At 45.7% G+C, this 27,213-nt stretch overlaps 1 protein-coding gene across 7 annotated transcripts in view; it reads right to left on the reverse strand.

Moving 5' to 3' along the window:
- Positions 1-27,213, reverse strand: part of DPP6 (dipeptidyl peptidase like 6) — a 787,036-nt gene that overhangs the window by 194,245 nt on the left and 565,578 nt on the right. The window lies entirely within an intron of this gene.

The following is a 27,213-nucleotide window of genomic DNA, read 5'->3' on the forward strand; positions in this document are numbered from 1 at the left end:
GTCCACCTCTCCACCGCCAAGGGGGGATGACACTGGGGCTAAGGGCCCCAAGGCCAAGGGCTATGATGGGAAATTTCACCTTGGACTATTTCTGTGACTATTTCTTCGCTCATTCATATGCAGCTCCCTTAGATGTATTCATGATGTGGAGAACAGGATTAGGCCTTCACTGTAGAATCAAGCAGGAACAAGGCTTGGTAAAGAATTAAAATGCTAACTGAAACACCAATATCTAGATTGCTGGGGCATGGTGAACGGGACTGGGAGGGAAGCAGCATTCACCATGCTGAGACCACTACCTATCATGCTGTCCAATATTATCTCATTGTTTCCCTGTACTCCGCCACCGGGGTGCATCCATCTGTTACTGCTGGTCTCTTAGACTATACGTGGACAGGGACTGTCATTTTGTGTTGTGTTTGTACAGCACCTAGCACCACTGGGTCCTGGTCAATGACTAGGATTCCTAAGAGCTAGGATAATAGAAATAATAAATAATAATACTACTCCCTGCATGGCTTACCCCCCATAGCAGCAGTACCAGACTCGGTAGGCAGGGGTTCTGCCATTTTAAGCACATTAGGGCTGAAAACTCGGGCTCCACGCTGTTGTAGCACATTTTTATATAAGAAAACCCTTTGGATTTTCTCCCATTCCCAGGACAGGGCCCTTTGCAATGAGAGAATGGGCGAAGAAAATAGAGAGAGACCCTGTTTCCAAAACTGGGACATTAGCTGCCCAAGGAAGGGCATTAATTACTGGTTTTAACACAATCTCTGATCAAGACAGAGTTCTGCAGGCAGCTACTGAGACTAAAGAGATCTATTGAAGGTAAACACAGGGCAACACATTCCCTGGACTTAGTCACACTCAAGCACAAGGGAGCGCATTTGTGTCATTAAGACTGGAGTTTCTGAGCACCTGAATTTACCTGAGGATTCTTTATGTAACCAAATTTGGTGTTCTAGAGAAAGGCATTAAATATATTTTTCTGATTTCGGTTGGTTGGGGGGAAGATGGTGGGGATCAGAAAAAATATGTTTTAAACTAGTATAGGCAGGGCCCCTCTGTTCCTATGGGTATGTCTACACTGCAGCTGGCAGCATGCCTTGAGCTAGCGCACTAAAAATAGCAATGTGGATGTTGTGGAAGAGGTGGTGGTAGGGGTAGCCACCTGAGCTTAGATCAGGGGTTCAGGTGGGCTGAGACTCAGGTGACTAGCCTGTGTCACCACTCAAGCAGCAACATTCACACTGCTATTTTTAACACACTCGCTTGAGTGAAGCTAGCGTGAATCTGTCTACCTGGACTGGAAGGCTCGCTTCCAGCTGCAGTGTAGAAATACCCTCTGTATCTGTGCAGTGCCCAGCAAAAAGAATGAATTTCACTTCACAACTCTCAAACTTTGCCTTTCTAATGTCTTTTCACTGGGCTCGTCTTTCCTGTTTTGAGTTCCAGTCTCAAAGTCTTCCTGTTCACCGAATTTTAAACAAACCCAATCACTTCTACATACCAATTTTCAGGCCAGATAACAAGTATGTATTTTACAGGAATCAGGGGAGGCAAAATTGGACTTAACATAGAAACTCAGTTGCAGCTATGAAGCCTTCACCACCACCCTGCCATAATAGAAGGGATATAATTTTCTATGATGTTATATAGGCTTTTAAAGTAATTTCTATGAAACTGTATTTATTTCATCCCTATTACAGTCTAGAAGACTCCTCCATAAGGGTTTCGCTCTACTCTCTTCTCAGACAAATATAAGAAAAGAATATTTTCAATCAGTTCTTTGTTGAATACCCGTTTGCCATCAACCTGTTGGAGGAACATACACAGTTAGTTTATTTCTATTTTATTTTATAAATCACACTCACCTTTGAGGTGTCTGGTAATTTTTAATATAGTTGAGTTAAAGAAAACCAGAATGAAAAATGGTGTTATATTGCCCAAACAAAGCGAGGCATAGCTTTATAGCACAGATTTTTATCATTATTCTTTTTAATTCCCCCTTTTCTGTTTGATGTAAATCTAATTTGCTAACCAAAATATTTACAGAGAGATTGCTGATTGCTGATATTGATACACGGCACCTCTCTGTACTCTTGCATGACAGGCTAATTATTCCTGACTTCTTGATATTGCTTTCCTGTTCCCCAGCACTGTGGATTTGATGTTGATGTTGAGTTTGCTGATGTATATCTGTAATTGTGAATAAATGGGTAAGAGAATTTGTTGGCCTCTACTATGTGAGCAAAATTGCCCTGCTTCCACTGAAAAACTTACTGCTAAATTTTGCCCTCAGTTATGTGTGTGCAAACTGCTGAAGAGAATCTTCTCACATCACAGGGCTTACTCTTTGTCCCGGGCTCAGTTGTCTTTGACCTTTTGGAGAAGAGGCCAGACAGAATCCAGCCCTTAGTTTATAAAGTGGAAGAGTTTAATGCTTTAAGAAACTACATGTTTCTAGATAACTGTTGCAGTCAATATATGTTTATAATGCTGTTAATTTCACGCATCCAGTCAATGACACAAACGGTGAATTTCCTAAAATGGAGATGGCAGTCAGAAACTGAGCTATGGTACATCTACACCTAAAACATTCTTACTGGCAATTATAGGCTGGTAAGCCTATCTTTAGAACCAGGCAAACTAGTTGAAAATATAGTAAAGAACAGAATAATCAACACACAGATGAACAATATATGTGGGATTAGCAATCAACACTGCTTTTGTAAAGGGAAATCATGCCTCACCAATCTATTAGAATTCTTTGTGGGTGTCAACAAGCATGTGGCCAAGGGCGATCTAGACAGTGTATTTGGCCTTTCAGAAATCCTTTGAAAAAACTCTTAAGTAAAGTAAGCAGACGTGGGATAAGGGGGAAGGCACTGTCATGGATCAGTAACTGGTTAAAAGATAGGAAACAAAGGGTAGGAATGAATGGTCAGTTTTTGAAATAGAGAAAAGGTCAATAGCGGGATATGCCACAGATCTGTACTGGGATCTGTGCTGTTCAACATATTCAGAAATGATGTGGGAAAGGATGGATGTAGTGAGGTGGAAAAGTTTCCAGATGATACTAAATTACTCAAGATAGGTAAGCCTCAAGCTGGCTGTGAAGTGATATAAAGAGATCTCACAAAACTGGGTGAGTGGGAAACAAAATGGCAGATGAAATTAAATGTTGATAAGTGCAAAGTAATGCACACTGGAAAAAATAATCTCCATTATGCATACAAAATGATGGGGTCTAAATTAGCTGTTACTACTCAAGAAAGAGATCTTGGAGTCATTGTGGATAGTTCTCTGAAAACATCCACTCAATCTGCAGCAACAGTCAAAAAAGCAAACAGACTGTTAGGAACCATGAGGAAAGGGATAGATAGTAAGACAGAAAATATCATAATACCACTGTATAAATCCATGGTATGCCCACATCTTGAAAACTGCATGGAGTTCTGGTTGCTCGATCTCAAAAAAGATATATTAGAATGGAAAAGGCACAGAAAAGGGAAACAAAAATTATTAGGGGTTCGGAATAGCTTCCATATGAGTAGAGATTAAAAAGACTGGGACTGTTTGGCCTGGAAAAGAGACAAAGGGGAGATATTATAGAGCATTATAAAATCATAATTGGTGGGGAGAAAGTGAATAAGGACGTTTTATTTACCCCTTCACATAACCTTTAGTCACTCAATGAAATTAATAGGCAGCAGGTTTAAAACGAACATAAGGAAGTACTTCACACAATGCACAGTCAAGTATTCATTGCCAGGGGATGTTGTAAAGGCCAAAAGCATAACTGGGTTCAAAAAAGAATTAGATAAATTCATAGAGGATAGGTCCATCAATGGCTATTAGCCAAGATGGTCATGGATGCAACCCCATGCTCTGGATGTCCCAAAACCTCTGACTGCCAGAAGCTGGGACTGGACAAGACGGGATGGATCACTTGATAATTGCCCTGTTCTGTTCATTCCCTCTGAAGCATCTGGTATTGGCCATTGTCATCAGAGAGGGTGCTGGGCTAGATGAACCATTGGTCTGACCCAGTGTGGTCATTCTTATGTTGCTGTGTTCATATGGGAAGTGTGTATTCATATCCTCATTCCTCCTATTGTAAATTTCACCTACTACTGAAAATCAAATGAGTCATATAGAGCAACACAGCTAAATGAATCAGGTTCTAGCCTGGTTTTTACATCCAGTGCCATGACAGGGGTGTCATAAACATACAGCTAAGTGTAGCATAAAATCCCTCCTTTACCTGTAAAGGGTTAGGAAGTTCAGATAGCCTGGTTGGCACCTGACCAAAAGGACCAATAAGGGGAGAAGATACTTTCAAATCTGTGGGGGAAGGTTTTTGTTTTGGGTTTTGTGTGTTCTCTCGGGAGACAAAGAGAGAGACCAAGCAAGTAATCCAGCTCCTACTGGATGATATCTCTAAACTTACAGAAATAGTAAGTAATAGCAAGGAAATGTGTTAGAGTATCTTTTGTTTTAGCTTGTGAATTTTCCCTGTGCTAAGAGGGAAAAATGTAACTTTTTTTGTTTTTTGTAACTTTGAAGTTTTGCCTAGAGGGGAATTCTCTATGTTTAAATCTTATTACCCTGTAAAATTACCTTCCATCCTGATTTTACAGAGGTGTTTCTTTTACTATTTTTTTCTTTATAATAAAGTTCTGTTTTTTAAGAATCTGATTGATTTTTAGTGTCCTAAAAACCCCAGGGTCTGGTCTGTGCTCACCTTGTTTACCTATCTGTTGGTAGATTATTCTCAAGCCTCCCCAGGAAAGGGGGTGAAGGGGCTTTGGGGAATATTTTGGGGAAACAGGAACTCCAAGTGGTCCTTTTCCTGAATCTTTGTCTAACTCACTTGGTGGTGGCAGCAGTACTCATCCAAGGACAGGGAAAGATTTGTGCCTTGGGAAGTTTTTAACCTAAGCTGGTAGAAATAAGATTAGGGGGTCTTTCATGCAGGTCCCCACATCTGTACCCTGGAGTTCAGAGTGGGGGGGGACCCTGACAAGGGGTATGAGTGGAGGTGCACAATTCCAGCCGCCAGGGCCAGAGGGAAACTATCTATGCAGGGCTAAGGCATGCAGACTTGAGTCTGTAAGCCTACAAGCAGTGGATCCTACATATCCTTCAGAGGTTATTACTTGCAATGCAATAGTGTCTAAGGACCCCAATCAGAGATCAGGGTCCCATTGTGCAGGATACTGTACAAAACACAGAATCAAAAGATGATCCATGCCCTGAAGAGCCTGTGATCTAAGTAAAGGAGCAGCATGTGCTCCTCCCAGCAAATGCTTCCAGCTACAAGACAGCCCCATTCTAACATGCTGATCCAGGATTCTGTGGGAGTGTGGCATGCTTTGGCCACCTTTCAATCTTTTCAATTAGGGAGCACAAACATTTTCTCTTTGATTGCCCCTGCATTAGGGGCACATGGAGGCTAAAGAAAAGCCCCCTATTTCCATGCAAAGCCTCCCTACCTCCATCCATAGTGTAACACTGTTGCAAAAAATGGGAATATCATTCTGGGATGTATGAGCAGGACTGTTGTAACAAGGCATAAGAAGTAATTCTTCGGAGTAACTCTACTCCGCCCTGATTAGGCTTCAACTGTGTCCAGTTCTTGGTGTCACATTTCAGGAAAGATGTGAACAAATTGGAGAAAGTCCAGAGGAGAGCAACAGAAATTATTAAAGGTCTAGAGCAGTGGTTCTCAAACTAGGGGCACCGCTTGTTCAGGGAAAGCCCCGGTGGGCCAGGCCAGTTTGTTTACCTGCCGCATCCACAGGTTTGGCCGATCGCAGCTCCCACTGGCTGCGGTTCACTGCTCCAGGCAAATGGGGGCTGCAGAAAGCGGCGCGAGCTGAGGGACATGCTGGCTGCCCTTCCCGCAGCCCCCATTGGAGAGCCAATGGAAGGCTGCTGTCTATTAAACGTCACCTGGAATTCCTCCCAGTGAGCTGTTTTAGACACTTATCATGTACTTGTTTTATTAAAAAAAAAACAGCTTATATTTGGAATTCATAGTTTCCACCACATTTTTGCAACAAGTTATATTTTCATCCCCTGAGGGCATGTTTGGAAAATGACAGATTCTAAATTTAATCTGGATTTTTTGCAGCAGAACCTAAAGAAGTTGGGCATCCAACTCCTATTGAATTACAATGGGATTTGAGTGCTTAACCTCCTGGGGCACCTGTGAAAATCTCCACCTTCTTGTTTAAAACAAGACATGCTCCACAATCAATCTGAACTGTGTCAATGCATGAGGTCACTTTTAAGGGCAAAGCAATATGAAGAGAACATAAAGGGACATTTTCTTTGTCAGGAATTCGAATGAGCTCCTCCTGATGGTGCTCAGGCATAGTAAATTACAGGGTGTACTTGTGCACTTTTCTTCTTGTTTGTCATTAATAAAGGTAGTTCAAAACCGGCTCTGAATGCTTGTTTCTCCAATCACTCTGCAGCTTCTCCTTCAGAAGAACTTATAGATGTCCAACCTGCCTCCAGTTCTGCTCCCATGATTCTTGCTGGTAGTTTCCAATTTAAATGTGACAAGAATGGGAGTGACTGACAGGAGGCAGATAACAGGAAGGAACAACAAGGGTTACTGTAATTTGATAGTGGGGTTACTCAGATGAAACCCATACATCTCAGGATGGCTCAAGTTAAATATTTTAATGTTATAAATATCTGAGTGACTGAAGGAAGGCAGATAAAAGGCAGTGAGCATTCTTGACTGAATAGATTTTGCTGTAGAACTTGCAAAATATGAGATTTGAAAAGCTGTTATTTGTACAAAATTTAAGGACGGCTGTAAAAATTCAGCCCAAAAGGCAACATCAGTCCCTCAAGACTTGTACATTTGAGTTCTCTCCCCTGCGCCATAACATAAATCAAGCTTTAATTAGCCTGAACCAATTAATGTATGCTACCAATGCAGTAAAGTAAAACTCCATATGCTGTTATGTCTGACAGAAATATTGATATTCGTGTATGGACAGTGATTAATTTGTAGTAGCTGTAACATCTGTCACTTCCTCCGATTAATCCTCATGCCCCATTGGCAATACAGCATAATTAATTCACTGTGGCTAGGAAGCACTGGTTTCCTGCACAAGTTGCACACTTCCATTTTGGCATTTCAGAAAGGTAATTGAAAGCATGGGGTTGCTTTTCAAATTAACTTTGTTGGATGCTTTTTAAAATCACCATTGCCTATTTTGTTCATGCTGTGCACCCAGTATTGCAAAAAGGGGATCAGGGAATTTATTCATTGTAATTTTGAGATTAGAAAAAGCAGAGAGTATTTTGCAACACATTTTTAAATAGATCATATTCACAATTTTAAAAATATTAAGCAACGTACTTTTAAACAAGCGTCTTAACAATTGACTGGCCTCTAGTATTCTCAAATAATAGCTACTTCCACAGCTATTGAATCTAAAATAAATGATCACACACAAAATTAACCTCATTTGTGTTTCCAATGCTCTCTTGTTAATACAATAGTTCAGTGCATACAAGACTCATCTTTTGTTATGTAAATGGAGTTGCAGCATTTCTGTTCATTCTTATCACTATAAATAGGGTACAAAAGTACATGATTAAACAAAAAGATGTGACTTTATTGCACTTGGGAAATTGAGTATTATGAATAAAAAAAAGGCATAAGGCGGTTAAAGTACTAGAGGGTCCAAGAAATGAAAGCCAACATTTTCAAACTTGGGTGCCTAAATTGAGCATCTAAATGAAAGTGTCCTGATTTTCAGAAGAGCTAAATGCTTGCAGCCAGTTCTCAGCAGCTCTGAGACTTGTGTCCCAGTTAGGACTTTTGTCCCAAGATGGACAAGCAAAAATACACAAAATCAATGGCCTCTTTTGAAAATTTTGGCTCCATCTTCTCTTTGCCTCAGTTTCCTCATCTGTAAAATAGAGACTAATGACTACCCTTTGCAAGTGTTTTGTGGTCAATGGATGAAAAACATGACATAAGACCTATGTATAGTTACTGATTCTTAAAGAAGTGACTGAAGTTGCTATATCCATGGAAGGGATCCAACACTGATTAGAAAACTTGATGCATCGTTACAGATAGAAAAAGTGGATTGGCGCCTGGGCCTATGAGTTTCCATGAAATTGCTGAGAGTCTGATGGCAACAAACCAAAGAATGAGGAAAAAAAAGTCATTGAATGATCATTGTCCTTCACTGAGACAGGAAAAGAGAACTATTATTGCCTGAGATGCGTGCACTCGTGTTTCTGGACATAATCCTCACAAAACAATTCAGCAGACGAAAAGTTTGACCTTCTCAAGGCTGAATTTTCGTAGGTATGAGCTAAAGCTGCTGTCATTTATCCAGCTAGTCTGTGAGTAATTATGGTAGGTAACAAGTACGCATTTTTTCACATTTAGTGGTGCTAAAATGTTCTGGATATAAAAATGGCAATAATCTGAGAAAAGACTGTTTAGAGGCAAAACTTGCTAAATGCTCTTTATTAGCCTGAGTTTTAGCAATTAGCATTCGCTGATAGTCAACATTCCTCTGAATTTTTGCAACTGCAAAGCACACAAGGGATCTAGTCTCCATGAGCAAGTACCAAAACCTCCATTTCCATACCCATATAAAATAAAAGGGAATAATTATCTCTACAGACGAGGTCCCAGTACACAACTGAACTGGTTAAATCTATTTCAATTTTCATTCAGTATCAGGGCTACAATATTAGCAGTATTACTGGTGATAGCTGTGATAGTACCTAATTTTCAGTCATATTTATCATAGTAATAGTCCTTAACTAACCCAAAGGGATGTTCTGAAGATTTATTAATATTTATGCACATTAGTTGGGGCAGTGGAAAGATCTGACAGGTCTATACGGGAAGAGTGAGATGTTCCCGCCCTCCAGTAGTCTTGGGTCATATCTTGGATAAGTGTGAGGAATCCCCTAAACCTTCCTGCTAGGGTTATGACAAAGTCTTTATCAGCAGACAACGCAGAAGAACACATCAGTGTCAACACAGAGAACGGCAATGAAGGATATGCCTTGTGATGGCAATATAAGGGCAACCTGCATTATATATGCAGCAAGGGCACCCCAGAATCTTTGTAGAAGTGGGTGGAGGGAGGCCATGACCTCCTGGCCCCCATGGTTGTGGCGCCATTAGTGGGAGTGGGAAAAGGAGCAGCCTATACGAGGAAGAGCTAGGGTTTGCTGGGACTGAGCCCCCACACTCTAGGAAAGGAGGACTTGTGGCACCTTAGAGACTAACCAATTTATTTGAGCATGAGCTTTCGTGAGCTACAGCGCTACAGCTGTAGCTCACGAAAGCTCATGCTCAAATAAATTGGTTAGTCTCTAAGGTGCCACAAGTCCTCCTTTTCTTTTCGCGAATACAGACTAACACGGCTGCTACTCTGAAACACACCCTAGGAGTTAACCTTGCTGAGAGAGGCAGGGTCTGAGCCACCACCAGAAGAAGGTGAAGAAAGCCCCTCTCTGGGGGTGTGGAGGGCAGAGTCTGTCCATGGAGGGGTGGGGTCTGGGTCTGCCCAATGCATGGCAGGGCTAGGGGAAGGGGTGAGGGCAAAGCCCCATCTTTGAGATGCAGATGGAGGGGTGCGTGGGGTACACCCTGCCCGGATGGCGGAACGGGGTGTGGGAGGAAAAGGGGAAGAGGAAGACCCCCACGGCATGTAGTAGTGAGTGGGGCTGAGTTTCCTCCCCCCTTACCCTCAGCAGCCTCCTCCCTTCTTCCCTCCATTCACCTTCTTCCTGCTGGAGCCTCTGACTGTGGCTGCCTCGTTGTAGATATGGCAGTGCAGCACCGTGCTGCCCACACCCACCACCACTGTGTACATAGCGGGGGTGGCAGCGGCGCTCGCCAGCCTTTCCTTGCAGCACGGCGCCCCCTACAGGCCCGAGGGGGTTGGACATCGTGCGGGCACGCGCTGGCTGAACCGGAGCGGCTCATCCTGTGAACAAACCACAGCCCAGTGGTATCCCTATGCCACGGGCAGGCCTGTGGGCTGCCTGGCGGCTGAGGAGGGAGGGGTGGGCTGAGGAGAGATAGAAGTTGCCAGGTCAGCACAGGAAGCAGGAGGATGAACGGCGTTAAGCAGAGCTCACCTGGAAGTGTTAGCTGCCTCCACAGTCACAGGGGGACGGGAGACGGGAAGGGACAAGCTCTGCAAAGCCACAGGCCTCCCTCCTCCTCCCTGCAGCTGGAAGCAGCTCTTGTCCCTTCCTGCCTGGTCAGTGCTGAAAGGCTGTGCTGGCCACAAACCCTGGCAGAAATCTGGAGGGCATGTTTCTTTTGCTAAAAAGTGGGGGGGTGAGGGGGACATGGCCCTTCCTCTTTTAAAAGTGGGGGCATGGCCCCTCTGTTCCCCTCCCCCTGGTTCTGGCACTGTTGATATGCAGTCACTGGCCAAGCATTACACTTATGAGCAGATGAGGCTCTTTAGCTCAGGTTGGCAGTTCATCTAGGAGAAGGACAACTCTGAATACAAATCCTGCATCCACGTTAGCTGCCAGGCTTGTGGCAGCTACTGCACCAGCTGCTTGCATGAGAAAGTGAGAAAGGCTCTGCACAGACCTTTCTCACTTAAATCCATTCATAGTGCAGGTTGTTCAGCTAACTCATTCAATTCATTTAACCTACTCAACTCACCAGAGTCCTGCGGTGATGGGGAAGGGGTGATGGGGACAGGCAGAGGATGCTGCTGGCAATCTCTTCATCACAACTCTGCACGCTGGCAGCCTCAGGGTGATGGCCATTCTCGACAGATCAGGGCAGATCTGGAGCCCATATCCTGCTGAGGTAGCAGAGCAGGCCTTTTTAGGCACAGCACTGCTCTCCCCGATCTGGGGAAAGGGGACTGAAAAGGAACCCTAAACATAGCGTGCCCTTTCCGTACCCACTACCGCTCCTGGCTGGCCAGCCCACTCAGCAGTCGACATAAAACAAAGACTCACAGGGTGACTGTTGGGTCATGGGATGTCAGAACTCTTCGACAGTGACCAAAGACTGAAATGAAGAACAGCCTTTCTTGCCAAAACACTGGAGAGGTACAACTTAAACGTTGCTGCCTGCAGTGAAACCAGACTAGCTAATGAGAGCCACCTTGAAGACATGGGAGCAGGCTACATTTCCTACAGGCCAAGGATGAGCTGAGATAGTGGGGGTTATGGTATAGTCTGACATTGCCTGCAAGGTTGACTTGCTCCCCAAGGAAGTCAATTATTGACTTTATAAAACTTGCCCAGAGAACAGTATGCCACCATTGTCGGTGCTTACGCATAGACAATGACTCTCATAGATGAGAGCAATGAGATATTTTTTGAAGATCTCACCAGAGTCACACCAGAACAAGCTCATCATCCTTGGAAACTTTACTGCTTGTGTGGGAATCAACTCACACATGGATCATTGTGCTAGGCCATCACAGCACTGGAAGGTCAAACTCCAACAGTCAACTTCTTCTCTCCGCGTGCCAACAAATATAAGACAACATGGATGTATACCAGTTAAAACAGCAGCACATGCTGAACTATGTAACTGTATGGTCTAAAGACATTAAAGATGTGTACATCACCTGCTCTTTCAGAAGCACCAGATGCTGGTCAGACCATCAGCTTGTGAGAAGCATCATGTCACTACACTCCTCACCAAAGTGCCCCAGAAGATGCCTCACACCAAAGAAGATCAATGTGGCTGACATGAATGACCCCAGCAAACAAGCAAAGTTGGAACAGACACTAGAGATTGTTAGCTGAGGTCCCAGAGAACTCCTCAGCCATTGAGACAACCTGGCAGAAGTTCAGAGTTGTCACTTATAGTTCAGTATCCAAGGTTCTTAGCTTTGTAAGGCAGAAACACCAAGAATGGTTCAATGAGAATGACACTGAGATAGACTGGCTACTGGAGACCGTGCACACCACACACAAATCCTACATCTTGGACAAGAAATCAGCAATGAAGGAGGCCAAACATATACTACAAACCCAATTAAGGCTAATGAAGAACCACTGATGGGAAGAGAAGACTGCAGGAAGCAGCTGACAAGCATAACATGAAGGAATTCCATGAAGGTCTCTTTGCTGTGTATGGCATCAAATCCAACGGTACAGCCCCTGTCCTCACAGTAGACGATAACTGGCTTCTCACAGACAAAGGCAATATTCTCTCTTGTGGGAAGAGCACTTTGATAGTCTCCTGAACTGTCAATACACTAAGTCCGATGAAGTCACTGACTCACTCCCACAGCATCCTGTCCTGGAGGAGCTGTCCATGGCCCCTTTAGACGAGGATACTGAAGACATCAAGCCTCTGTCCACGGGCATGTCTGCAGGCCCTGATGGTACTCCACCTGAAAAGTACAAATGTGGAGATGCACACCTGGTCAGAAAACTCACCAGCTTTTTCAAGACTATATAGGAACAGGGTATAGTACCCTAGGAGTAAAAGGATGCTTTCACAATCCATCCGTACAAAAGGAAGGAAAGCGTATCTAGCTGTGACAACCATCACAGACTCTGACTGCTGTCTATAGTGGGGAAGATCCTTGCATGGGTTGTCCTCAACAGGCTTGTCTCTCACCTAGTGAACTCGGTATATCCAGAGTCACAGTTTGGCTTTCATGCTGGCTGTGGAACCCTGGACATGATTTTGTGAACAGAACAAGGACGTGTACATGGTGTTTGTTGACTTGACGAAGGCTATCATCATTTCACAATGGCATGATAGACAGGGTAATGGAGTGTGGTAACTCATCAGAAGCCTTCTCTGTCACCAGTGGCACTGAACAAGGATGCATAATGGCTCCAGTCCTCTTTGTCATCGTCTTTTTAGCCATGCTTTTATTTTCATTCCAGGACTTTGATAGAGGTGTATAAATCTGGTTCAGATTGGATGAGGGTCTATTCAATCTACAATGTCTCCGGGCCCACATCAAGGTAAACGAACAGCTATTAAAAGAGCTCCTGTCTGCTGGTGACTCATGCTCAAGGACATTCAATTTATCGTGGACCACTTTGCCTATGCCTCAAAATGTGTTGGTTTCACAGTCAGCCTGAAAAAGATGGAGGTCATGCACCAGTCAGTACCAGGCCACCAGTTTCATGAGGACCATTAACCCATTGTCACAAATGACAACACACTCCTTAAATAGGTCAGGAAATTCTGTTACATGGGTAGCATACTTTGCAGCAACATCCTGTTAGATGATGAGCTCACTCAGTGCCTAGCAAAGACCAGGCCCTGGAGGGAGCATGGAGTCTGCCTCAGAACCAAGATAAAAATCTGCCTCGCTGTTGTGTTCACCTCACTCCTCTATGGCTGTGAGACACGGACACTCTACCAATGCCACATCAAACAGCTGAAGAGCTTCCATCCTCGCTGCCTAAGATCCACCTGCAACACCAAGTGGCAGCACAGGATCCCAAAACTGAAGTCCTTGAGAGATGCCAAATCCCTGGCATCGCGAGCGTGCTCATCAGGGCTCAGCTTCACTGGGTCAGACATGGGGTCCGCATGGAGATCTCCCATATACTGAAAGACGTGCTCTACAGCCAAGTGAGCACAGGAACCCGCGCTAAGGGTCAACCCATCCTCAGATATAAAGACACCTTGAAGGCCATGAAAAGCATGAAAGATAGACAGTAAAACCTGGGAAATTGTTGCACTGGACAGACCCAGACGGAGGGGTCTGTGCCCTGGGGCCATGTTTGCTTTTGAGGAGGGGTGTGTGAGGTCTTTGAAGGAGAAGAAAGCATTTCGTAAGGCCTTAAACCCACCCCCAACAATGACTACATTTGCAAGACATGCAACCCCATTTTCAAATCCCGGATTGGACTCGCTTCCCGTTTGAGAAGCCATAAAAACAAACAAACCCAGAACTCAAGTCAGCTCTAGCTGAACACACATCCACCAATGCAACAGGAGAATCCATCCTTCCATAAACATTAGTGCTTTGAAGGCAACAAACATATTGTTATTATTTTATTAATTTTTAAATGTTTATTTAAAGTAGAATAAGTAAGTGTGTGATTGGAGTCAAAAGCACAAATCTAGGCCTGGAAAATATTCATGTGAGTGCGGTTTTGTTGGCACAATTTTTCACAAGTTCTAGACCCAAAGCTGAGATTTATTTAATCAAGAAACAAAATTAATTGAATAGCAACATGGCCTAGTTTTTTTTTTCTGGGTGGACACAGACGTAGTTTATAAAATTAAATAATCTAGGCCCAGAATGAGCAAAGCACATGCTGAAGTCTGCTTGTGCTTGAAGTTCAGCGTGTGCTTAAATGCTTTGGTCAATCATGGCTCCACAGAAGGAATATCATGTGATCAGTAAAGCCATTTACATAGTCCATTCCAAACAGTGAATAACTAAGTGTAACAGTTTGTGAGTAGCCTGTAGGGGCTGGCATTTGTTCACAAACTTTTTGTCATGCAATGCTAAATTAAACACACAAACAAAAACTTTGTAAATGATCATGGGCTCTGTCACAACTTGAAAACAGAACAAAAGGCTGAATTCACCAAATAAACTATTCTCAACAGTTGGACCAGCTCTAATTACAATGATTAATTCTTCATAGTTTTCAGCAATATAAAATGAACTGCTTTAACTGCAAAATAGATAATAGTGTCTGTTGTACCAGCCATAAAAGTCCCTAAGTCCTAATTTGTTGTGCAGAAAACTCTAGTAGTTTGGTCCATATTAATCAGCTTGGATTTCCTGGATATAATTGTTCTTAACTAGCTCACACACAGTAATGGACTGCTAAATTGGAAATGAAGAACAAATAGCTCTAAAAAAGATCTGGGCAATTTTTTTCCCCTTACCGCCACATTACAATAATAGCCATTCATAACAAAACCAATTAAGTATTCTCTATTTAATATCTCACTGTGTCACTCAGCAAAACCACTTTTTTCCTCACTTACTTTCCTCTATTTCTTTTATTACCAATTACACAAACTCCACTGGTTATTCAGATTACCAGAAGAGGTTGCACAAGTGGAGTGCCCCAAGGGTCGGTCCTGGGGCCGGTTTTGTTCAATATCTTCATAAATGATCTGGAGGATGGTGTGGATTGCACTCTCAGCAAATTTGTGGATGATACTAAACTGGGAGGAGTGGTAGATACGCTGGAGGGGAGGGATAGGATACAGAAGGACCTAGACAAATTGGAGGATTGGGCCAAAAGAAATCTGATGAGGTTCAATAAGGATAAGTGCAGGGTCCTGCACTTAGGACGGAAGAACCCAATGCACAGCTACAGACTAGGGACCGAATGGCTAGGCAGCAGTTCTGCGGAAAAGGACCTAGGGGTGACAGTGGACGAGAAGCTGGATATGAGTCAGCAGTGTGCCCTTGTTGCCAAGAAGGCCAATGGCATTTTGGGATGTATAAGTAGGGGCATAGCGAGCAGATCGAGGGACGTGATCGTTTCCCCTCTATTCGACATTGGTGAGGCCTCATCTGGAGTACTGTGTCCAGTTTTGGGCCCCACACTTCAAGAAGGATGTGGATAAATTGGAGAGAGTCCAGCGAAGGGCAACAAAAATGATTAGGGGACTGGAACACATGAGTTATGAGGAGAGGCTGAGGGAGCTGGGATTGTTTAGCCTGCAGAAGAGAAGAATGAGGGGGGATTTGATAGCTGCTTTCAACTACCTGAAAGGGGGTTCCAAAGAGGATGGCTCTAAACTGTTCTCAATGGTAGCAGATGACAGAACGAGGAGTAATGGTCTCAAGTTGCAGTGGGGGAGGTTTAGATTGGATATTAGGAAAAACTTTTTCACTAAGAGGGTGGTGAAACACTGGAATGCGTTACCTAGGGAGGTGGTAGAATCTCCTTCCTTAGAGGTTTTTAAGGTCAGGTTTGACAAAGCCCTGGCTGGGATGATTTAACTGGGAATTGGTCCTGCTTCGAGCAGGGGGTTGGACTAGATGACCTTCTGGGGTTCCTTCCAACCCTGATATTCTATGATTCTAAGTTTATGGTTTATTTTTTTAAAATTATTATTCTTCAAATCCAACAAGCTATGGATATGGGACAGAATACAGAAAAGCTGTCTGTTTGCCAGGGTATTTTAAAATTCAGTCACTAAAAGCTATATTATCCATAAACATTCTCGGCATGCAATTCGGGTGGAAATCAAAACCAGCAGGACCCTTTGAGATTCTCTGATGACAGGCATTGCAGAAGATCAAATCATTATAACTTGCATAAGTGGCACATGCGCAACCTGAATGGAGCAGGGTCAGTTCAAGGGACTGCAGTGTCAGCTTTTCAGGAGCGTGTTCCGGGAGTACAGCTGGCAAGCGGGGTGGACCACATGAAGAAAGGAATGGTGAAGAAGAGTGCCCTTTCCTGACATCCATGATCCAAGTATGGCCTCCTGCCAGAGCATAAATCTGCGAAACTGGCCTTGAGATTTGATGTATTTAACATCAAGGTGCTATGGCACAAAAAATCATATGCCTCTGCATTTCGGAGGCACTGAACTTCGTGGCTAGAATCCAGGCATATTTTAAGAAAGAGGAACCCCAAAGAAAAGCCAGCATGCGAGTGAGTATATCCCCTTCCATCCAAACCCCACTGAATTCCAGGGGGCTAAGGCCTTTGTATCTGATCACCCGTTCCAGGTCAGACCGAAACGAAAAGGGGCTTTCCTAGTTGAAATAATGCCAAAGTTTCAAATGGTTGTGTTTTTAAATTTTGGTGCTAAAACATCCAAATTCTAATCTAAATTGAATCCAGGATACAAACACCACCTGCTCCTCCCTTCTCAAGCAAGTATATTACCTCTATCCTATACCAAAAGCTGCACAAAGGTTGCAAGGTTAAGTACTCAAGAGTCAGGAAATTAGTGACATAACTCTGCTTTTGTTGTATTATGATACAATATAGGCTGCCTGATTGAGGCAGCTTTAAACTGGATCAGTGCAAAGAGGACTTAACCAGGGTTGAGGATCTAGTCCAGTGTGCCTTTAACTCAGCCTCTGTGCATCTCACAAGGTATACTACTGCCTTGGCTTTATCCCTGCTTATTTACAACCTCAGATGGAGTACAGGGGATGAGGTCAAGGTTCTGCTCTGTGCACCTTGCTTCAGTCATGGTCCCAGATGATGACCCTAATTAGAAAGTTAACTTAGCTGCGTACATTTCCTTAGCTAAGCACTTCCTGAGCAAGCAGAATAAAATCTACTGAGCATGCTCAGAACTATTTTGCAATTCTAACAAGTAGGCTTGGAAGGATTCAAAATTTTTATCTGTAAATGTCGATAAACACAGATGTCACTGCACATAAACAAACTGATGAAACAGTATTTCCATGAATAATCATTACAATTTATAAATAGGCAAAGTAAGATAAGTACTGCTTGAGAACTTATTAGTTTCATATTTACTTGGTATATTTTGACGTGATGTTTACAATTTGTGTTTTAACAGTTATAAAGCTTTTATCTTTTTGAATCTCAACATCTATGGTTATTAAATAATTATTGTCTGACACTCACCCCCACCCACACCCATTCTGTGACCTTCCTACAAAGGAGAAAACTTAAATCAATAAAAATAAAAAAATAAAATGCTTACAAATACACATAGATATGATCTGTTGAAATTATCAACAAATAAAAATCAAATTCTGCTGTCTTCCCGTAAGCTGGTCAATGCAAAAGCAATCTTGTCTAGAATAAAACATGCACAATGGTGACCTTTCCCACGTCAAACTCTAACATCTAAATCCCAGCCATTTTGACTCTAGCATTGTTAAAGTTCCAAGAATTTTTAAAAAAATTTTTTTACGAATGAAAAACTGTAAACCTTTTTTGCACAAACTTAAAAATAAAAATCTATTCACAGAAAGCACATATAGAAAACTGTAGCCTCAAAGGTGAAAGATTCATAAACATGAGCAACCAAAAACAGTATTACAATAGAAACTGATGCAATCTGACCAACCACAACATCTATATTCAAATATATAGACAATGGTTCCCATGTCTGTCATTCAAACTTCTCAATCAGAAATACATGTCAAGTATTCCACTTTGGTTTTTACTGCACTGAGATGATGAGGTGATACAGCATGAAACATGCATGTTGGTTACTTCTATTTTCTTAGCACAATATTTATCTGCCAATTCAGGGCTACCATATAGCAACAATGTCATCAGTGCCGGACCAGAAACAAGACTACAGAGAAATTCTTGTCTGGACCAGAAAAAATAGCTTTACTTTTAAGATTCCTCTAATCCTACAATCATTAAACTGGATTCAATCCAATAATCCTGATTACCAGCACTTTTTATGGCAACTGATTTTGTTTGCAGTATCTTCTTACATATGAATATGTATTTCACCACTGTTTAATAATATACAGCATTTTTCTATTTTGGCCTTTGTTCAAATTTAGCATTAAAGTAAGAGACATCTCTCAATATTAAAATGATAGATACAGTTTTAATTAATTAATTATTTGAAATATATTGAGATATAGATATAAATAATACTGAAAAAAGAATACCGGTAATATATATAATTATATATACTGTGACAAAGTTCCTACTCTACCTTGGTGGGTCTTGTGCTTATTGGCGGATTTGCTCGCCTTGGAGCTTCACGGCAGCCCTCAGCTTGGCCGTTTTTCTGAACCCACAGTCCAGGTCGACTCCTCCTGTGTCTGACCAGGAATTGGGAGGATTTGGGGGGAACCCAGGCCCGCCCTCTACTCAGGGCCCTGTGGAATGCAGCTGTCTAGAGTGCCTCCTGGAACAGCTGTGCGACAGCTACAACTCCCTGGGCTACTTCCCCATGGCCTCCTCCCAACACCTTCTTTATCCTCACCATAGGACCTTCCTCCTGGTGTCTGATAATGCTTGTACACCTCAGTCCTCTAACAGTCCACGTTCTCACTCTCATCTCCTAGTGCCTCTTGTTCCCTGCTCCTCACACACACACACACCACAAACTGAAGTGAGCTCCTTTTTAAAACCCAGGTGCCCTGATTAGCCTGCCTTAATTGATTCTAGCAGCTTCTTGATTGGCTGCAGGTGTTCTAATCAGCCCGTCTTAATTGTCTCCAGAAGGTTCCGGATTGTTCTAGAACCTTCCCTGTTGGGAAATGGAACGTCCCTCGCTTGCTCCTTAGCTACCTGCTTTCTATTCTTTCCTAAAGCCCCCTGGCCTGGATTTTTCTTACTTTTTGAGCCTGCCTTAGTTCTCCCCCCGGACCGGGCCAGACGCTTTTTTGTTTCGTCTTATCTTTCTGCCGTTTTCTGCTGCTGTTGAGTGCTGGTCAGCTGCCAACTTGCCGCCAGCACCCCCTGCCACGGCTGCTCCCGGGCGCAGCTATTTGCCTCAGCTGAAACCCCCGCAGGAGGGGGGGAAGATTGCCGACCCACTATCCGGAGTGGGGAGTGGAAGCCCCCAGACCCAGCCGTTTTGCTGTCAGCTTATTTCTGCAATTCTTCTCGGTCTGCCAAAAGCCTTGGAACACAGCCAACACAGCTGGAGAAGAAGAAGATAGCAGACAGAAGAAATCACCCAGGAAAGCTACAAATCATTGTGGAGGGGGCCGTAAGACTGAGTCACTTTTTGAATTATACTCTCGTGGAGGGGAGTTTGACTGTGGCTTAATTGCGTTTGTAGCGGCACAGGGGGTGTGGCATGGAGCTGCCCCCCGATCCACCGGTGCCCCCCCCAACTTTATTACAACTGTCACGGCCCCCCCGCCATCTGTCCCTGCTGGCAACCTGCCATCTGCCTCGGATCCAGCTGTTTGCTTTGAACTTTGTCTTTCGGACTGGACATAACAGCCGACCAAACGAGACTTTTTGGACAAACGTGCGTGGGTCCAACCCTCCCCCCCCCGGGACTGTTTATCCCACAGCTTGCCCCTATTACCGGACCCCAATTCTTGTTTTCCCCCCCTTCCAGTCCAACCCGTTTGGTACCACCACCCCGCCCCCGCCTGCAGCCCAGCAGGGAGGAGCGGTTAATCTGCTTCTCCCTCCCCCCTCCTCCTTCCGGTGTCTCCCCGTCTCTCCCTGCTCACAATGCCACGAACACCTCCACCAATAAGAAACCCACACCCCCCCCAGCCCTCCGCATGACGCCTCTCATTATTGCAACCTTGAACACCAGGGGCTGTAGGATGGCTCTCCGCAGGTCCCAGGTGCTCTCTGACCTTCGGGAAGGGGGGTACTCTGTAGCTTTCCTGCAGGAGACCCATCCGGATCCGACCGTCGAGGACAGGTGGCGGCTGGAGTGGGGGGATGGGGTACACTTTAGCCACTTCACGACTTGGCAAGCTGGAGTGGCAACCCTGTTCTCCCCCACCCTACGGCCCGAGGTGCTAGGGGTCACTGAGGCCATGCCGGGCCACCTGCTGCACCTTCGAGTCCATATGGAGGGGCTCGTGATCAACCTTGTGAACATCTATTCCCCACAAACGAGCCCAAAGCGGCCACAATTCTATCAGCGGGTGTCCGACTTTCTCGGCACCCTAGATTCACACGAGTGCCTGGTCCTGGGAGGGGACTTTAACACCACCCTCAAGGAACAGGACCGCTCAGGGGCCGAGCCGAGCCCAGCCGCCGCGAACATTCTCCGAGGAATAGTCGAACATCACTCCCTAGTGGACGTCTGGCGTGACCATCGCCCAGATGACACTTCCACGTTCACTTTTGTCCGGGTGGAGGCCCATCGGTCACACCACTCTCGGTTGGACCGTATTTACTTATCCCGTTTCCATCTTTCACAGGCCCATTCCTCCACCATTCGGCCGGCCTCATTCTCCGACCATCATTTAGCCACCGTAACGGTCTCCCTCCGTGCAAAGAGACCGGGGCCGGCCTATTGGCACTTTAATAACAGCCTGTTGGAGGACGAGAGCTTTGTGATGTCCTTCCGGGAGTTTTGGTTGGCCTGGCGAGAGCAGTGGCGTGCCTTTCCCTCGGTGCGGCGATGGTGGGATCTCGGGAAGGTGCGCGCCAAGCTCTTCTGCCGTGACTACACTCGGGGCACCAGCCGACGGAGAAATGCGGCGATGGAGCAGTTGGAACGGGAGGTCTTAGAGATGGAGAGGCGCCTGGCCGCCGATCCCGAGGACCCGTCCCTCTGCGGAGCGTGCCGGGAGAAGCGGGAGGAGCTCCAGGCCCTCGAGGACCACCGGGCCCGAGGTGCCTTTGTTCGGTCCCGCATCCGCCTCCTTCGGGAGATGGACCGCGGCTCCCACTTCTTCTATGCCCTGGAAAAAACGAGGGGGGCCAAGAAACACGTCACCTGCCTTCTAGCGGAAGATGGCACCCCCCTCACGGATCCGGAGGAGATGTGTGGGAGGGCCCGTGACTTCTACACAAGCCTTTTCTCCCCGGATCCAACCGATCCTGGCGCTTGCGAGGTGCTCTGGAAGGAATTCCCCACAGTCAGCATGGGCGACTGAGACTGGCTGGAGCTGCCTCTCACCCTGGCCGAGTTCTCGGAAGCCCTCCATCGCATGCCCACCAATAAATCTCCAGGCATGCACGGGCTGACCGTGGAGTTTTACCACGCGTTCTGGGACATCCTCGGCCCAGACCTAGTCACTGTCTGGGCTGAGTCCTTGCAGAGCGGGGTCCTCCTTCTGTCGTACAGGCGAGCGGTGCTCGCCTTGTTGCCGAAGAAGGGGGACCTCCGTGATTCACGAAACTGGCGTCCCGTCTCACTCCTTAGCACGGATTACAAAATCGTAGCGAAAGCAATCTTGCTGCGGCTAGGGTCCGTGATGGCGCACGTGATCCACCCAGACCAGACCTATACTGTCCCGGGTCGCAGCATTTTTGACAACCTATTTCTAGTCCGAGACCTTTTGGAACTCGGGCGGAGAGATGGTCTGTCGTTCGCCCTCCTGTCTCTTGATCAGGAGAAGGCATTCGATAGAGTAGACCATGGGTACCTCCTGAGCACTCTGCAGGCTTTTGGATTTGGACCTCAGTTTGTGAGTTTTCTCCGGGTGCTGTATGCCTCCGCGGAGTGTTTGGTTAGGCTCAACTGGACCCTGACTGAACCGGTCAGCTTCGGGCGAAGAGTACGGCAGGGGTGCCCCCTCTCGGGCCAGCTGTACGCTCTGGTGATCGAGCCTTTCCTCTGTCTCCTCCGCAGGAGGTTGACAGGGTTGATGCTGCGGGAGCCGGAGCTGCGGCTGGTCCTGTCGGCGTACGCCGATGACGTACTCCTTGTGGTCCAGGACCCGGGCGACTTGGCGCGAGTGGAGGCATGCCAGGCCATCTATTCGGCAGCCTCCTCCGCCCGAGTCAACTGGGTCAAGAGCTCTGGCTTGGCGGTGGGGGACTGGCGGCAGGTAAGCTCCCTCCCACCCGCGCTTCAGACCATTCGGTGGAGTGCAGGTCCACTGCTCTATCTCGGCGTTTACCTTTCCGCCACGCACCCTTCCCCACCAGAGAACTGGCAAAATTTAGAGGGCGGGGTGATAGAGCGGATCCGGAAATGGATGAGGCTACTCCGATGTCTCTCCCTCCGAGGGAGAGCACTGGTGCTTAACCAACTAGTCCTGTCCACGCTCTGGTACCGGCTCAACACCCTGGCTCTGGCCCCGGGTTTCCTGACATTGATTCTGGGGTTCTTTTGGTCAGGAATGCACTGGGCCCCTGTAGGGGTTCTTCATCTACCCCTGAAGGAAGGAGGACAGGGCCTGAAGTGTCTGCACACTCAGGTCTGCATCTTCCGCCTCCAGGCCCTACAGAGGCTCCTTTATAGTGCAGGCAGTTCGGCGTGGAGCATACTGGCGCATGCCATCCTGCGCCACATCCGAGGGCTCCGATATGACCGGCAGCTCTTTTATCTCTGTCTGGGAGGTCTTCCGCGAGACCTCTCCGGGCTGCCGGTCTTCTACCAGGACCTCCTCCGGACTTGGAAATGGTTTTTAACGACCAGGTCCGTGGCAGCCACCGAGGGGGCAGATCTCCTCGCGGAGCCCCTGCTACACAACCCCCAGCTCCATGTGCAGGTGGCGGAGTCCCGCTCGGTGCGCCAGAGCTTGATCCTGGCAGAAGTCATGAGAGTCAGAGACCTCCTAGACTATGACCGGGGAGACTGCCTGGATCCCCTGATGCTCGCTCAGCGCATGGGGCTCTCCAGACCTCGTACCCCCCGGCACGTACTTCAGGGGGTGAAGGCCGCTTTGCCACCCGCTGCTAGAGCTTACCTCAATCGGGTCCTGCTCGAGGGCACGCCCCGCCCACCCTCTACTCCAGGCCCGCCAGACCTTTTAATTGGACCCCTGCCCTGTAGACCCAATTGACCCCCGACCCCTTTACTGCAGCCGGTATGCTTCCAAACTGTGCCAAGGAAACATCTATACACGCTCGTGCTCCACACGTTTCACGCCCTCACCCTAGTGTCCCGCCCCGACACAAAGTGGCGAGACCTTCTGCCACCTTTGGAGGGTGAGCAGCCCCGGTGGGCCAGCCTATATTCCACCTTGGTTCCGAGGCCCGTCGGGGACATCAGTTGACGGCTCCTTCACGGAGCTGTGAGCACGGGCACGTACGTGGCGCAGTTCAACCCCATCCCAGATACTTGTCCCTTTTGCGGTGTGAGGGAAACCCTGGCGCACGTATATTTGGAGTGCGCCAGGCTACAGCCCCTGTTCCAGCTCCTCACAAATCTTTTATTACGTTTTTGGTTGCATTTTTCCCCTCACCTTTTTATTTATGCACTCCCCATCCGTGGCCTCACAAAGTCACGGGATCTCCTAGTTAACCTCCTCCTGGCCCTGGCTAAAACGGCCATCTATAAAACCAGAGAGAGGAGGTTGGCCGATGGAGTTTCCTGTGACTGTGGGGCCATTTTCCGATCCTCGGTCAGTTCACGTATCTGGGCGGAGTTCCTCTGGGCGGCGTCCACCGACTCCCTTGATGCTTTTGAGGAGCTGTCCAAGGCTCTCTGCTCGGTGTCCCCGTCCGGCTTCCTTTGTTTTGACCCTTTGATTGGGGGAGAGAGTAAGGGACCCCAGCCCCAGCCATTGCTGCTGCGGACACCACCACCTTAGAGGGGTCCTTTCTCACGTGGGTGCACGTGCCTCCCTCCGGGTTGTCCACCCCACAGCCTGCCCCTTTTGTTGGGTGCTTTCAGAAGAGGGAACTGTTGGTGACACTCGGGCGTGGCGCCAGGTAACTCGAGGGGGTGGCAGACCTTGAGAGTCGATGAAGCCCCCTCGCTCTGGGCCACCAGGTAACTCGGAAGGGTGGAAGACCACGAGAGTCGAGGAAACCCCCCGCTCTGGGCCCAGGCAAGCTTGAACACTTCCCTCCCCTAAAGCTAATGAGAAAACAATTGTGATTGGTTGCTGTGTTACACATTGCATATGCTGTTGTTTTGTTTTGTAAGTGTGTTATGCAAATAAAAAAAAAACACCTTTTTTGCTTCAAAAAAAAATTACTCTCCTGTAGCCATGTGGCCTGACCCTGTCACAATACAAAACATATATCTAAAATGTACTGTATCATACTCTAATGATCACAAATATAAAGAATAACCTAGTAATTTTCAAATGCTAAGTGATTATATATGTATAAGCAAAAATCTGTTTTGAAAAGATTTGTAGATTTAAACTGAAATATGATGAAAATGTTTCTAACAGTTTCACTGAAATCTCCTTTTTGACTTTTGCATCACAAACAACCACCAAAATTCCCAGGAATCAATTACTTGGAGCTTTTGCATTATAGAAACCAACACAATTTTAATTTCATCCGATCCTAAGACAGTAAGTGAGAAAAGTTTACTAATATGTGCAGTCATTTACAATTGCAGTCTATATATAAAATGACAATATATCTGGAGAATTAACTGAATAGTTAGCTACATTCCGCTAATCAAGGAGCCACAAACATGGTTTATGGGTACATTACTCAAGAGCAAAATTCAATAATCTTTCAGGATGCAAAATAAGGAACCCGTGCAGCTCCCTTTAAGAACTGGAGGTTTCTACTGAACATACAAATACTCTTGAATAGGAAACTGTTGCTATAATAATCTCATATATGACCATGTTGTAGAGAACAAGTTACAAGGTTGGAGGCCTAGTGTCACATCTAGTAATGCAGATCAGCACTTAGATGCCCAAATAACTGCTTGTGATACCTAAAAAATCCTTTGAACATTCAAATTTAGAAAGGAGCATCCTAACTTACGAGTCCAGATTTGTAAACAGGGATCATGGCAGTAAAAGCAGAGATACAGATTACATACAAATGGCTGTAAAATCACAAGTGTGAAACATTCTGACATCTTTGCAAAGGGTGACTCTCCATCCTTAAACCTAGCATTTTCCTTTTCTGATGGCATGAGGCATCAGGAGGGAGCGCAAACCATGAAGAGATGGTGCTCCTTACTTCTGCATGCGGACAGAATCCTCCATCCATCCATCCATCCATCCATCCAACCATCCATCCTTGGGCAGGGTTCTCCACCTCCACACCACTGTCAAACTCCTGCCTGGGAGCCTACTGAGAACCCTTCATGGAACTGAGGTTGCAAATGTGGAGAGGGGAGGGGGCCAGTGGAAGGAATGCACCTTGCCTCTCCCTTACAACAGGAATTCTGCTGAAAACAGGGAACCTGGTTTGATCTGCAACGGCCCCTGAACTGGGCAAGTCACAGAGAACCGGGTAGAGTCACAGAGCTACTGTGTAAAAGGATCCTGGCCTCTTGTATATCTTCTGAGGTCTGTGCAGATTTCAGGAGAATGGGGATCTGTTGGCTTTGCTGCTTCTTATGCAGGGATGCAAACTCCACCCTCACTCTCAGAAGAATTTGAAGAAAACTAAGACACATCGTGGGAGTTTTTTCCCCCCGAGCCTTTTCATGATGTTTAACCCCAAAAGGGGACAATGTGGGCCCAGCATTTTTACTGGCAGTATCTAATCCACTCTTTTACTCCATATCTGTCATAATTATCAGAGACACCGGCCAGAGGGTGCAGATTCTGCTTGCTTGGGTAAGCATAGCATTAGGCAGTTTTCACAGTGTCAGTATTTTTTAATTTAAGAAATTTCTATTCCCTTCCAAAGTCTGGAATGGCTCACTCTGAACTGTACTAACCTTCTGGGGAAATGTACAGTAAGAAAGGTTGCAAAGTAGCATACAGTGAAATCTGCGCTAAGGACCATTTTCCACCAGGCAGCATCCCACATCAAGCAGCCTTTAAAATCACCTTTAAAGATTCCACCACAATTTTACCTGACCTTTATCTAACAGCACCAGGCATGACTCTCCTGTTCCTTACTCCACTGGGGACTAGGAATAACTCCAACGAAGATATTGGACTAAGTGAAATGAGAACCAGGATTACAACCTCGACTAAAGCCGCAGAAATGTGCTGGTCCTTTGGGTAATTATGTCATTATACAGGAAAAAAAACAACAACCCCTCCACAACAGGCACAGACTGAATGATTTCCACTGTGAGGTTCTGGTGCTACTGTAAACTCTGAAAGCAAAACTTGTATGCTTATAGCATCCCCAGATAGGACCACACACCCATCATTCAGAACTTTCAGATTTTATACATACAAGGTTTAAAAAGAAAACGAAACATTATGGAAGCCCAAAAAGAGCATCCGGAGCCAGGCAATGTCTCGTTTCCTCTTATTTAATGATCATTTAAAAGTGACCAAACTACAGGTTTTTTTCCTTTTAACTTGAAAAAATTAAAAAAAAAACCCCTAATCTAAAACTTAGTAGTAGCCTGGGGTGAATTTTTATGGATGATTTATGTATAAATCTCTGAAAAAAGGGCTTTATAATGAAAGTAATAGCTCAACCTTACTGCAGCGCTGGGAACAGTGATACTATAATTAATGTATTATTTCAGTTGTGGGAGACACTGACAGTTGCTTTTTGCTCTTAGGAAGAAATTTATAGAGTGACTGAGAAAGGAGTCATGGAAAAGAATTACACTAAAGGGGAACAGAAATCCTTGTAGCAAAGACATATCCTTACAATCTCGCTCCCAAACCTTATAAAACTCTGGCATTGACAGTGTTACCCCATGGTGTTATTTATACCTTTCCCCTCTATTAGATGGCAGTGACACACACCTGGAGGATATATTTTATGGCAGTGAGGGGCTTTTCTTTCTTTCTTTGTTTTGTAATGATG

This window comes from Lepidochelys olivacea, assembly GCF_965140295.1.
Source record: "Lepidochelys olivacea isolate rLepOli2 genome assembly, chromosome: 2".
Taxonomy (NCBI): domain Eukaryota; kingdom Metazoa; phylum Chordata; order Testudines; family Cheloniidae; genus Lepidochelys; species Lepidochelys olivacea.